Genomic DNA, 15,643 nt, shown 5'->3' with positions numbered 1-15,643 from the left:
TTATATTGTGCGAATTCTTTTTGCTAGTTCCAAGGAAATATGTTTTAGTTTTGTTATTTCTAGATAGTTTGCTGGTGAACTTTATTTGTGTCAACGTTGTAGTTCTAAGTTGATAATATATTGTATCACATTGCAGAAAGTTCTGAGACTACATTAGATACGGTAACAAATAACTTACAACTTCTTTTTCTACTACAAAGGGCGTTGATACTAATTCTTAAATAAATCAGATTTTCATTTAAAAATATCAAAGTAACAACCAGAAAGCTTTTTAATAATTTAAATTCGAATGTTCCAAGTCGCAAAGTAGAAATGTTCCGACGGAGCTTGTGGACATTTTGCGGGTAGAAATTTTGTTTTAATAAAGGCCCTATTGCGACCACCGCAGCCGTCGCAACGTTGATATTACAGACGACGAACACCCACTAATGTCCTCTTTTCATATTACGCTGAAGCATTATTATGTGCTTAGGGTTGACAATCTCTGGCTTATGCCGTGTCTGAGATCAAAGTAAGGAATTATGGTTCAGTAGAGTACTTGTACTTGTTTAAACATTTCAGATTTTCGCATTTTCTCTCTACGCCCTATTTTCGTTTACAGATTTCGTATCCTTTGATTATTCATAAAGCGTTTTCTCTTCTGGGTTTTGAATAGATTCTCGTGATTAAGACTTTGAAACATATAACGACAATAACATTAACTGCAACCACACATACCGAAACATTGAGTCAACCCTCGTAAATGAGGCGTACAAACAAAATAATGTAGTGCAGGTCCGTAGGTCCCAATGACCACCGCGTGTTGTGCCCGCAGAGAATGTTGGCAATTAAGATTGGCGACTCCCTACGTAGTTAATCCGAAAATACGTGCGTTGGGTGTTTATTGACTGCCGTCGGCATTTACAGGTTGGTTTGTTTTGAGGAGAAAAATGAGGGTTCATGCTGTTTAGACAATGAAAATGGTTTAGGCGAGGTAGCCCCTACGCATTAAACGCCCGTTAATAATATAGATGACCCATTGTCCTCATTTTATATGCATGGGAAATATCTCTCGTCTATTATCATAAGAGATCTTGTTAAAATCTACGTATACTACTTCTAAAGCCTATTTGAAGTCGTGGAAGATCTTAATCCTAATGTTACTAGCTTAATCAACTCTAAATCGCTTAAGATCCTTAAATGCGAAAAAAACTTCAAGAAGTAATTACCTATTTAAAAAGTTAACAAGTAGAACTCGGTGGAAATCGTGAGTACCTAATAAGGGGTATGGAGTAGACTCCGGTCCGGCACGTCGGCTTTATGGACCGTTAGTGCTACTGAAATCAATAAAAGTACCGGAATGTACCGCACATGCGCGTTCGAGACACCCACTGCCACTGACTCAGCTACATTCATTTTATAGCCACTTGTATTTGTGTCTATGGCCATTTTGTACTCTTTACTGTTGACGGAGTAAAAAAGAAGGGAAAAATTAATTGGCGCAGGTCGTAAATACCGTCAGCGGTAGCGTGGGGTTGGCTTTTTGTCGGATAATTGAATGTTTTAATAACTTTTATGTGTATGTTTCTGTCGTATTTACTTCGGTACACGGCTTTAGTTAAAAGTTTGTAAGTAGGTATATTGACTATGACGTCAAAGTAAGCGATACACGATACACCATCATGAAAGGTTAATGGCTTAAGGCATTTAGTCCATGTTAGTTTTGGGGACGGCGTTATGGGACTATAGATTACCATAACCCTCTCCGTAGAAACATCTAACACTTCATTCCAAACTTGACTTTTACGTAGGGTAGAGGAGAAAACGAAGGGCTTGTAATGTAGAAAGAATGTCTGAAGTCACGATAAATAAGAAAATCCTATCTCAGTGAATTTATTCTCTTAGGAAGACACGTGTACCATACGTACTGTGAATGTCACTTCGTTATTATTAATAACAGTCCATAAGAGGCTGTACCTATAATGTATTCCTAATAAATATTTAATTCCACAAACTTACAAGGGATTTTAATATTAATTCCATCAAGAATAAGGTCCAGATAGCAGGCAAATGTAAGCTAGCATTGGGAAATTATTTGGAGAATCTTTTTATTTATTGCACGGATAGAACGACCGGTAAGCAAGAATAGATGGGGTTTCAAGCTGTGACTAATGGATGCTGCTTTCATACAATCTTGTATAAGTTAACATTAGTTTGAATTTATCGTACAATGAAGATATCTGAGCTCCGCCCACCAAAAACCGATTAATTGGGTGTTTTATCTTATAAAAACTTCGGTGTTCGGAATATATTGATCAAATAATATTTATTATTATACATTTATGTGAACTTATGTTAATAAAGTCGTTTTCTTCTCTTTTTTTATTCGATCCAAAACATAATAATTATAAATTAGTCGAACGCTTTTAAAATGTGGTTTAATAACACTCCAATTTGGGCTCGTAAAATCCTTTGACTAAAACATATCAGTTGCCGTAACGAGAAGTATAAATCACTGCTGTGGGTAAATTTACGAACTTAACGATTTACAACACATTTTACGAGACTTTTATGAACTGTCCGACCATCAAATACGTTTTATTATTAAATCACTATTCGTTAACAATTTTCCGAGCATCAGCCATCAACGACAAAGCTGATATGGCTTTTAACTGCAGGACAATTAATTAAAAAGGCATAAACGCCACTTTTATACTCAGAGAGCCTATAAAGACTAACTTTTATGCGTCGTAAACGCGATTGCCTGACCCTGACGACTTCGATACCGCGGCTTTTGAGGGGTTCCTCGATGTGTTACAGAGATCTCAGGAATGTAAACACCGGAACTGTTTATTTGGAATAAAATGTTGTACTTTGATGATGGTGTGAAAGGGTGTTGTTTTATGTTAATAAATTTATAACGATGACTTTAAAATTGATAAAACTAACAAGATGTAGATACTACTTAGGTGGAATGCGTCCTAAAAAATAGATACCTATCTACAACTTAGATAAAAAATCCGTGAGATAGAATATTTTAATAATTTCACTTGACCCGAATCCGCGCCGATTTCGGACTCTATTAATAAGAAATACAAGGCAATAAAAAAGGTTTCCTTTCGTATTCAATGGCTATACAAGCGTCGAGTTTCTAAGGAGTCGTGTCTATGAAAGAAAGACACGTCGACCAGACCATTACATTAAATCACAAAGATACTAAGAAGAGCACAAACATCACATAAAAGCCATTCCGATCAAAAGCTGAATGTCTCAGGAGACGAATAAAATAGATTTATTTGCCTCCCCCGAAGGAAACTTGGAATGAAAATTGTGAGATTTTTTAAATAAACCATTAGAGAAAAAGTTCCGGGCCATTTGAGGCGGTTTATTGTGCCACTATCGGGCGCCATTGTTGACTGCAACGTAGCTTTTGATACGACGATGTAAATGGAACAGAAGCGACTTGGAATTTTGCATCATCGATCCCTATAATACTTAGGAACAATTTAAACATTTTGCAACATTATTTTACAACTGTGAATGAATTTATTTAGTACATCATCAACGTTATGGATCGAGTTACAGTACCTTATATACTTACACAAGTAAACAATTTAATTAATTACACTATAAACCATTACACATACTGAACCAGTTTTAATGTTTTGTATTTATCACAAACCTGTTTCAATTACGTACTTACAATGAATGCACTTCCTAATTTTAACGACATAAATATTTAGGCAGAAACAATAAATAAATAAATTGTAACCATAAAGTGTGTTTATCAATTCCCTTTTTAAATGAATATTCACACATGTTATAGCTGAAACGGGTTTATTTTTATCAAAGTAAAAATATGCGTGTATTTTATTTAATGTAAGTACATACGTGTCAAAACCAAGTGCACTTCTTCCTAATTTTATTGTTCAAGTAATAATAGTGCCTATGTATAAGTAAATAGAAATCAGTTTCCAGCTTTCCCATATAAAGTTACATAAGTGAATATTCCACCTCGTCAATTACTGTAATTAATACGATATGTCATTACAGTCTTAATGACTTTATTACGTGACTATGTTATGTGACGTTTATGTTGATGTATGATCTAGATAATTGTACAACACGAGTTTTACGAATAGGGGAGTTTGGGAATCGTAATTGTAATTATGGAAAGTATTTAATTGCAGTACCTAATTTCTTTATTTATATGCGGTGAATGGATATCAACATATATACATAGGTGAATCGGTTGTTTTTTTTTCTATAACATAAAAAATCGCGCATTTTCAATCTTAGACAAACTCTTTAGTTTTCCAAATAAATACAACGTACTTAAACCGATCGCAAATGGATTAATGTTTTTTTTTTCGGTTTAGACTAAAAATAACATTGATGGCTAAAAAACTAGACTAATATACCTGAAAATAAAACAGTAACCTCAAAGAAGAAAAAGATATATTTTTCTGTAAAGTCTCATTATTGCCAAGGTCTTCAGACCCTTCCAGTAGCTACATTTCGAAAGGTCCCTGTATTTGACTACAGTCGAGATTTCCCTGCTAGTTATGTATCCAAAATGGAGTGTTTGTGACCATTAATTTTTATATCAGCACGCATCCTTTGATCTCTTACGCGATAAACCAAATTGTTCTATAAGAGAAATTAAAAAACTGATAAAAAATTATATTAAAAACTTAACACTTCTAATTTAAGAAACGTTCTATATGTAAATTTGACTTGTTATATATTTTTAATGTTTCCTAGGGATGAATTATTTGATTGTATTCGTTGATAATATTCAAATTTTTGTACTACAGTGTTATAATGAAGTGATAAATATATGAGTAGGTACTTGAATATACAGTTATGTGTTATTCACCTATGCTTATTAAAGAGGTTTTAAGTAGGTTTACTATTGTTACGTCGGCTTTTAGTGGTTCTATTAAAGTAATTAATTTTATGATTTCATGTTAACTAGGGAATGGAAACGTAATGTGATTTAATTAGATCTTTTTTTTCAAATAGAGTTGTTGGGTTTTATGCAATCTTGGTACCTGTTATTTACATCCTAAGATTCCGTGAATGCTTTGTAATAAAAAAAATATTTTGAATTCTGGCGACATATGACAGGTGACAGATGACAAAATTCGCATAAGGACTATCGGCGAGCAAATCAACGAATGACGTCATAAAATCCTACATCGCACATATGAAGTTTACATGCGAATAAACATGAATAGAAAATCCCAACGAACAACAGTTGGGTAGAAAGCCCGCCAGGCATGATCACCTCGCCTGGTCGGAGGATCCTCCTTTACTCAGGGAATCTTCTGATTCGACAACCTAAGAATCTTTTCATATTTGTAATGTGTGACGCTTTTTATTTCCATAGTAAGTACATACCTCCGTAACATAGTAGTATTAAACAAAACACACACGACATTACGTAAATCCCAAATCAAAGAAATGTTGCCAAATAAAAAACTACCTTAATACATCCAAATGTTATTTTTCGTAACAACAGATTTATTTTAGGAGGGTAAGTCGTATTTATTCGGAGCCGTGGCGGGTGCCTTGGGGGGAAATGGAACAAACAGAGGAAGCGGATCTGGTGAAAGTTTCGCAACCGGGGAAAAGGGGGACGTATCCTGTGTGGGGTCACCGTATTTTGGGGTGAAAAAGACCATTTTTTCTTCTTAATTCCTAGTCTTGTATCATGATACTATTATTGGGGCTGAGGATTTACCTTTGATCGTTCTAACTTTGACAAGATTAGTGACGTAATCACTGTCTAGACTAGACAGTCGAATTGGAACTGCAACTACCAAGTATAAGTTTTTCAGCCTTGATTCCCGTGTCAGACATATAGCGATGCCTTCCAGCCGATCACATTTACATCATACAATGGAGAAAAATTAACTGATTCCTAAAATACATTAGTTAATATGTTTTAAGTAAGTTAAGAATCTTATACGATATTCAAACTACTTACCAAACGTAAATAGTAGAGTTTTATGTAATTTAAAGTAGTTATACTTCACCACTTATCAAAAACCTGTCTAACCAAAATTAATTATTAAAATATCTATTTAGACACATCCTTTGTTTATCGTACAGATTTTCTCTAAGGTCAACTACAAGAAAAACACTGGCGACCCCTACCTCCAAGACATATTTATATGCATTAATACCGCTTTATGTCTGCGAGATAAGCATAAATCTCCGTACGACCGACGTACCTATCCACTTTATTGTTATACGCACATTTTATTTATGAAAGACACTGTATTAACGTTAAAAGATAAATAACTCGGTGGCGTTTTGTTTTGCCATTTTTGTTAGAAAATTATTGTGGATATTTGATAAATATCTATCATTAAAATAACTGATAACTCTACGACTCTACGGCTAATAAACAAAATTATTTTTATATGTTAGTTCTTAAGTTTTCAGTTTTGTCTATCAGCTATTTCATTTAAATTGTCATTATAAAGAAGGCCACTACCAAGGAGAAATAAGTAAATTTATTATTCCATGCATGTTTCTCACATGTTTTCCCTACACACTGTATGAGAAAAGCATTTTATTATGAAATGTTGGAAAAATGCAATAATGCTCAGTTTTTTGCATAATTTATGGATAATGGTGGCGTGTTTGTAATATAAGAAAGGCTTGTATTAATTTAAAGTTTAAATATTACTTACAATCAAATAAATATGAATACTGAATCAAATGTGTTTTTTTTTTTATTCTACTAATGATCTTGTCATAATTTTTTTTTACCATTAGTCTAACCAATATTTATAGTAGATACCTGTGAAACAAAGGTTGACATTGAAAAGTCTTTTAAAAGAATTCGATACAAAAAAATGTTTCGTGGGGTCTTCAAATATTTTTCATCCCTCCATCGCGGTATAAGTACAGAAACCAGTGAAATTAATATAACAAGCCCTAAAACCTATAAAACACATGCTTGCCGGGATGTTTTAAACATTTATTGAAGATATAAGGAAAGCAATTTTGATGGTGGAATGGTACAACTGGAACGTTTTGGTACATTACTTTTAAGATACGGCTCGATAGATGCTCTATGTAGCGGATTTTTATTTTACTCCATTTAGATTTTTTTTTTGAAAAGCGGACGATTCAAGTATTTTTACAATGTTTGAAGTTTCTACTTATTTAAGATTTACTTGAAGCTTTTACATAGAAAAAGGACTAAGTACTATATGATATGCCTGGTTTAATTAAAAAAATGCAGTATACATTTTAAAATTTAAAAAAATCTTAAATAGGTACTAGTCTAGTTTCTAATCCTCCGCAGCAAATACATATAAATAGAATTCACAAATATTTTACAAAATCTGACACTGCAATGTTTTTATATTATTTATAGCTGCTTAGAATTTTTACTGTAAGATATTGCAAATAGAGCAACAATCTAAACATACTACCTCTTAAACTCGTAGCAACTCTCTCTCCTAAGGGAGGCCGAAGTAAAATATGAATTCAGCGCGTCTCGGCTGTTTCGTACACACGCGACTTGTTTATCCTTTTAAGGGAGACTTCTCATTTCACGCAACTGCTATGATTGCTATATAATCGCCAGCTTACCTTGACCCGCCTCACCCCCTTTCATCTTCCACGAAAAAGTACGAAGCCAAAGAAAGTTAAGGGTCTTGTAAGAATGGTTTGCAACGTTAGGCGCTCGCGTAATGGCGTCGCACGAATGAAAGCAGATTTTCGGCAACTGATTATGAGTACTAATACGTTTTGTTATGTGTACCAGTTTGTTTATTGCATGTTTGTGTAGTTTTGTTATTTGATTGTATCTTTATTCAGTGCATTCGTGTAGAAAAATGGTTGCGTGCCTCCTTACCCATAGGACCATAGGCTACTCAGATGCAAATATTAGGACACACTTATTTTGTAAATTTTTCATCTACTTATGTTGTTCAACTATGCACATTTTTTGCTAAACTAAAATCAACCTTTTTATTTCATAAATAAAATACTAAATTATAGTCTAAGCGACCCTGCCGAAGTAAATTAAAAAGGCCGTCATAACAGGCGACGCGACGGTCGTGTCTTACTTTATGCGTATGTTTGCATGTTCTGGCACAGTATCAAAGTATTTTTGGCTCGCGAAGCACTTCATGAATGCAGTTGCTATTGCCACCCGATATATTGCGATTATGAACCTTTTTATCTAAAGCAGTAACCTCATTTTTAAGTATGTATTTATGTATAAAAAATAAGTAATTCAAAACATATGCTCAATGGAATAAGATTAAGTAAAAATCTTTATTAATTATTTTTTCCATTGTTACAGGTTCATTCAAGGAAACAACAACAAATATCTAAGAAACAGTTGTAACTGCTTAAAAGTACAATTTCCATTTCAAACCACGCCGATACATGTTCATTGTGTCGAAATAAACAAAAGAAGAAGAAATAACACCAAACAAAATTGAAAACAAGCCATTGTTATGTTATACGGAGGTTGTACGAGAAAAAGGCAATCTACATGGAGGGTTCGTACCGGACGACTCAAGATGAGGAAATAAGAATTCATCCTTTCTCGCCCCGGGTGGGATTGGTTCGGGCCGAGGGGGGGTTGCAAGACGGACGACGCCATTCCAAAAACCCATTATACGAGCACCAGAGCTGTTTTCTATCTCAGAAAGGAACCCGTACCACCCCCTCGCCTCACCGCCCCCTTCTTCAGGGATCCTCAACTTTGTTTATGAAAATTACCCATTAAAGTGGCTATGAAAGTAACGCTTTTGCCACTCCCGAAATTAATAAGGAAATTGATATAGATTATTTTTAGGTCGCATTTGGTGCCCGTATTCGAGACGATCAATAGTCATTGTTTTGTGATATTACGAGTATTATGTTGGCTTGTTTAATATGTAAAGAGTTTTATAAAAAAAAAATGTAGTGCAATGTTTCTCACGGTTAGTTAGTTTTGGTGATTGACGTCAGCATTATTTTAATGTTAATTTTTGCTGTAGTAGCGTCTGGTACTAACATGTATGATTTTGTTTAATGTCTTTTTGTTATATCTTACTATTTTTGGTACATCAATTTATAAACATAATATGAAAGTGGCTGGGTACGTGCTTCGACCATTTTCATGATTAACTTGTAGATATATAATATGAATTCTTAATTACTTTTGTAGAGTAAAGTACCACCTAATAATTTAGCAAAGTCCCCTACCGTCTTAAGATTAAATATAAGATCACCAAAACGATTTATTGTTTCCACTCTCACCCTAGATTTACAACGCCATTAGAAATTAAATTAAAAAAGAAAATTATTACACTTGAAGCAAAATTTAAATACACATTACTGTTCTCCCCTCTTTATTGAGAAGTCTACCGCTTTCTTCAGCCTTTTGTATCGGCTGTCCTTGTTTCGCTTATGATGAAGTTACGTAGAAGAAAAGAGATGAAAAATAAGCTAGCTTGCGACTCGTAGCTCGATATAAAGAAAGATTATCCGAAGCCCCTAAGGAAGTTTGAAATTGCTATTGTAGCGAAAAGGATTATATGTTAGTGCTACGCCGTAGCGGGTCTACGTCGCTACGGGGGCCGGATTCAGGAGATTGTATGCCAAACTTTTATGTATGTGTATTGGCTTCATTTGTGTTCTGCTAAACTATTATTATGTATATGTTAGTGCATTGTACATGTGTACATTTCAGATTCATTGTAGATGGGTACTACTGAACTCGAAGTATGTATGTCGAAATTGTACAATGACATGAAGTAATTTAGTATCGTATGTCTTATAGCGTTATTGTAAAAGATAATGCCATGTTTTCATGTTACAATTTGCTCAAAATTATACAAAAGGAAGTTCTAATATACTACACAATGTAACAAAATACATAACACCACACCATAACCATATAATTAAAATAATCCATTTGCAATTTTAAACGTAAAATAAACAATGTGATATCTACAAAGCTGGCAGCAGCGTCGAAGCGGATTAATCCGGTTTAAATCCGGGTAAATACGCCCGGATCCGGTTACCGGGCGTGGCGCCGGCGATACGCTGCGACCAAGCCGGGCGGTGTTAATCCCTATTTTAAATTCTGATAAAAGCCGCACCTGGTATTCGTAGGCACTTTAATGTAGGTATTGTTGGATTTAGGACCACGAATTTGTGGGTATAGTCTAGGTATAAATATGTGGGTTTTTGGGAGTTACCTTATGTTGAATAATTATGTAGATGAGTGAGAGAAATCCTCTTTGTTGGGTTCAAACAACTTAATGTGAGGGTATTATCAAGACTTGATAGAGACATTTGCTTAACTAATGATAGGTATGGACATGAAGGTAGAATACTTGGGATAAATTTCCAATAAAGAAAGTACATAACTTACCTACTAAAATTATCAAAATAAAATACCTATTTATTTCCGTATTATTTGCAAGTTTTGAATAAACATACATAATTACATTTGAACCTCTAAAACTCGTTACAAATTTCATTTTCATCACCGAAAAAGCAATTCGAAGTAATCGCTAAAATATTTCGAACGAAACGACCGAAAGGACCATTAGCAAATTCCTTTGCATCGCGAAAAGACAGAAACTGTTTCCAAGCCTCCTGAATTATTCCTCCAACTTAACTGACTTTGCACTAGCTTTACTTACTTAAGCAACCAATACATAAGTAATGTAGGTCCTTCCTCCATTATCAGTGTTGATATAACATTATAAATTCAGATATCTCGAGCCATCACCATTACGAATTCGAAACGGGAGGGTCGCACGTACGCATAATCCGGTGAGCATAACGGGATCGAAAATGATACATAAATTGTTCAGACGGACTATACAGACGATTAAACCCATTAACATGGTGCGGGTCACAGGGGCCCGAGAGGACCGTCCAATCAACAAACCCTTTCACGCTACCGCCAATGTAGTTGGACTTGGTCGTGTTTGTTTTTCTCGAGCTACTCCAAATGGTTTGGTAGTTTAGACGATTAAATTTCAACATTCAAACTGTTGATACGTCAATCAAGGGTGCTGCTTCTTTACATAAATACAAAGCAACTCCTACCGTGAATAAAACGCTAACATAATTTTAAATAAGACTCTGCTGCTACGGCATTTATATAAATGTTTATTTAAAAAAAAGCGTTTAATAAAGTCTTTCAGTGTCTGGGCCATATTTCTTTCCAGTACACTTGTATCTCAACTAATACAGAATAGAAAGTCCATCCTCGTAGCAGCGATCGTTAAAAAGCTCGCGGCTCCCAATAAAGCGGTCGTCGTGTATCAGGATTCATGATAGGGCGCTCCCATACGCCCCCACTCACAGATATACGGTAACGAGCGTACCACAATACCATACGCAATAAATACGCCGCGTACTAACATACGCCGTGTACGCTAACGTACGCGCTGCACACTTACATACGCGCCGGGCCGGGTACAACCGGCATTTCTATTGTTTATGCTGTATTAAATTGTTTCAATGTTGCCCAGTTATTGCCGAAAACGTATTTCGGTACGTATTGCAAGTTGTGGGCGTGAGTTGTTGAGCTGTTACGCTGTTATTGTTGTTAGTTTTGGGTTATGATTTGATGCCAATTGCTTTGTATTGGCTATTGGGTTGCTGAGAAATGGGATTTATTAAAAAAAATGGGTTGAACTGTTATGAAATATTTTAACTGTGTATATGGGTATTTCTAATGTCTAACCATTACATTGGTGTTGATTAATATTTGACTTAATAAGTCAATGTTTTTCCTTTTGAAGGAGTATGTATTTCGATCGACTTTATATCTATATGATTATTAAACACAGAACTTAATGTTTAACAAAGCATATTTGATCCCTAACGCACTGTATATAATATGCAGAGTGCTTTATCTATATCACTACTCTATGTTTTTTTGCGACAATACTCATAATATTACTACATAGCACACGGCAGTTTAATAATATGTTTCCCACAACATACTCCAATAACGTTACAAAATATGCATCTAGACTACCTTAAAAGGATATTTTTATTCCCAACTTCCAATAAAAATAAATACAAGTAAAAAATGCTATCTAGGTAAACTTAATCTACAATCGAATTCATTAAAGTAATGAAAAGCTATGATAGCAATAATTAATTGGATATAGGTACGTATTATCTTTTCAAATCCACCTGTGACAGTGCAGATGTTTTAAAATTCAAAAAAAAAATAAAAAAAATAAAAAGGACTCATTAAGTAATGTATAAGCTTTCAGTTCATTAGCAGATTATTTTGCATCGCGTGACAGTTGCACGTAAATCGTGACATGCGTGCTACACTTTTGAAATTATATTCATTAAAATACCTCGAAGATTTACAGCTTTATTTATTTTTTCCTAAGTCTAGGTGCTTTATTTAGGTTTTTTAGGACTTATCTAAATGTGTCAAGGATTTAAACCAGATATTTTTTATTTTATTTTTTATTTTAAAAACAGTACCCCACAATAGGATTTTTTCCTGTGTTGTGGGTGCGTTTATGAACATACAATTTCACATACACATGACACTCAGACCCGAAACAACAATTTGTAGATCACACAAAGAGTTGCTCCGTTCGGGAATCAGACCCGGTACCCGTTGCATGGCAGCCGGTTGTCTAGCCACCGCACCAACCGAAATTAGACCTTAAAATTATTTAGTAAAATACCTATTGATTAACTGAGTTCAGATTACAATAAATAATTGAATGAAAAAAGAAATCTATAGATCTAAATCTAGTTTACTCATAGTAATTCAACAAACAACATATTCAAGTCAATAACAATAAAATCGGCAACTATGTATGTTGGAGATTCACAAAATATTCTTGCACAAATTCTTTGCGGAATCCTTCAGAAATGTTCAAAACAAACGTACAAAGGTTTTACAATGCGGTATCTTAAGGAAGTGTACAAGACGGGAAGGCGTGCGGATTATGGATAAAGGCATATCGATAACCGAGATCGGATACAGCCAGAGACACCTTATTTCAATAACAACGACTACTCACAAAGGGACCTTCTGCATATATTTATTTTAGCACATACCTCTAGCGCGGAAACTGGCAACTTTAGGGTGTGTCGAGACGATGTTTGTTCGTTTAAAAAGTTTGGAAATTGGTCTTATTTTTTCTAGAATGTTCGTGTAAATATTGGTATGATTTTCTTGTACCTATTTCTTTTAAGTCTATGAAGATGGTTTGTTAGAAATAGTGCTGGATTAGTTTGTTATCATTCAAATCAATATGTCATTTTTTTTATAATCAAGAAGAATAACCATGAAGGAAAGTGAAAAGGTTAAAATCAATATCAAATGGTATGCTTGTATTTGTGTTTATCATGTATTCATTGCATCACCGACAAAACTATCAAACAAGATAAAAATCAGAAGCAACAAAAATTAAAAAATAATTCACATTCCAAAAAACATTGGAACACACCCTAAGTTCAAACATTTTCATGAAACAAACATAAAAATATAACATTATTCAACAAGCCTATAAAAGTCAAACGAATGCCTACTCGGAATAATTTTACAGTGTCGGTACATGTAAATACATTTACATGTATAATGTACGTGTGAGATTTATATGAACAAGTTCATAGGTTGCATGGATTAGCTTTGAACAAGAAATTCATGATGTTTTTCAAGATAAAAATTTTGTTTATGAACTAACTATACGCTTATACACCTATCTTTGTAATTGTAATTGACAAGAATGAGAACTTATTAGGTTATTTGATTTTAAAAAACAACATCAAATAGTATGGAAGTTTTAGGACTTGTTTCACAATCTCTGGATAGCCGCTATGTATCAGATAATTTTGAATCACGATCGTACTTTATAATTATGTACTATCTGTCACATACGTTTATTGGGTACTTATATGAAGGTGGTGAAACAGGCGCTTAAGCAAATAAATGTTGAAAAGTTGAATTTCAGGGTAAATACAATTAATATATACCTGGATGAATGTACAGTTTGCAAATTATTACAGTAATTAGCCAATAACTCAGAGGAGAGCCTAAGAGTTACGCGGATAGAGATCAAGAGAACTACTGAGCTAGGAAAGCAGAAGAAGGAAAACGCAAAGGAAAATATAAAAAAAACATGACATTTGAATAAAATGAAGGATCGAAAAACTAACATAGGTACTGCACCATGTTTAATTAATCTTCAATGTCAAAAGTAAGCGGTACTTCTACAAAAATATATGTAATTATTTTTAACCCTTCATTTATTATTTTTCTTAGATCAACATGGGCTACTTCAATTAAATTATAATTTCTCAATGAAAAAGGTGCATTAATCTAAACTCCAGTATCTAGGGACACTTCATTCCCGTGTATCGATCTACAGTTGTTGCACGTAACGCCATCTATTAGTTGGTTACATAAACTAGGGGAGGTTTTACGAACTCTTGACACGCTACACTCTTTGTTTGAAGAAATATTTAATGGTTTGTATGGGGGACATAATTATAGTTGTCTTGATTACTTTATTGGTGTTGTTATTTGTTACTTGATTCAGTTATTTAGTCGAACTGAAAATTACTGCTCATAGTATGTAAACATTTGCATTATAATTACAGTAATGTAAGTGCAAAGTAATCAATTTATATTGTTGCATATAATAAGTAATATCGTCTTCATCATGCAACGAACCAATCTTTTCACGTATTCTGTTTAGTATTTACAAGCCTTATCACTTGATTTTGTGTTAGACTACAGGTAAAATCCCAATAGGATTGCTAACTTTTTAAATAAAGCAATTATAATATCTATTATATTTTACTTATTTGTTCCATTTAAAAGCAATTGATTAAATTGAGAGTAGATTCTTCACAACCTTAATTTCTATTGACTCATGATTCCCTATTGTTGTATGGTTATTGTTGGGATATTAGAAATGGTAAAATCCTAGCAAGAATACCTATGGCATTAAGCTCACCGTTGTACAATAAAGTTGCAAAAATTGAAATAAATAAGAATAAATGTAGATATTATCATCAAATAAATTCCACTCTCATAACAAACTACCTATTACCAACTCACCAACCTAAACTACCCTTCTAATACAACCCTAACATAGGCTAGCAAGTATAGTTAAAACATAACAACAGCAGAACAAACAACATGACGGTCGGACGGCGACCATGCGTGAAACTACCCGCGGTACGTTGAACACGGACATCTCTATACAATGCTGGTACAGCACTATATTATGTAGGGATGTTAGTGTTGCCCAGCAAGAGTCTTGCAAGTCTCGCATTTACCAATTAGCCAACTTTATTTTTTATACGATTATAATTTAACTGTATTAACTGTAGTATTAACTAAGATTTAACTTGCAGATTTAACTATACAGTTATATTGTAAGTCGTGTGGCCGCTATTAAACAATCAAAATATAGTATACTAGCTACTCTGTTTCGTCATTGTAAGATCAAAAGCACCTAACATATAAAAAATAGCATTAGGCTAATAGGAATTTATTTGTGAGACTTGCAAGACTCTTGCTGGGCAACACTAAGGGATGTAGGTATGTAGGAACTTAGGTAGCTGAGACGTAAGATAGAAATGTAATGTATAGTAGACTGAACGTGAACTGCGAATGTTGTATACACCTATA

At 34.0% G+C, this 15,643-nt stretch overlaps 1 long non-coding RNA gene across 1 annotated transcript in view; it reads left to right on the top strand.

Moving 5' to 3' along the window:
• The window catches only part of LOC126912817 (uncharacterized), a 78,301-nt gene extending 69,253 nt beyond the window's left edge, over positions 1–9,048 (top strand). The window contains exon 3 of the long non-coding RNA XR_007707463.1: positions 8,312–9,048. This is a non-coding gene — a long non-coding RNA (uncharacterized LOC126912817). The remainder of the gene's footprint in view (positions 1–8,311) is intronic.
• The last annotated feature ends 6,595 nt before the right edge of the window (positions 9,049–15,643 follow it).

This window comes from Spodoptera frugiperda, chromosome 30 (assembly GCF_023101765.2).
Source record: "Spodoptera frugiperda isolate SF20-4 chromosome 30, AGI-APGP_CSIRO_Sfru_2.0, whole genome shotgun sequence".
Taxonomy (NCBI): domain Eukaryota; kingdom Metazoa; phylum Arthropoda; class Insecta; order Lepidoptera; family Noctuidae; genus Spodoptera; species Spodoptera frugiperda.
The sequence above is the reverse complement of the archived record's forward strand: the minus strand, read 5'-3'. Positions and strand labels throughout refer to the sequence as shown.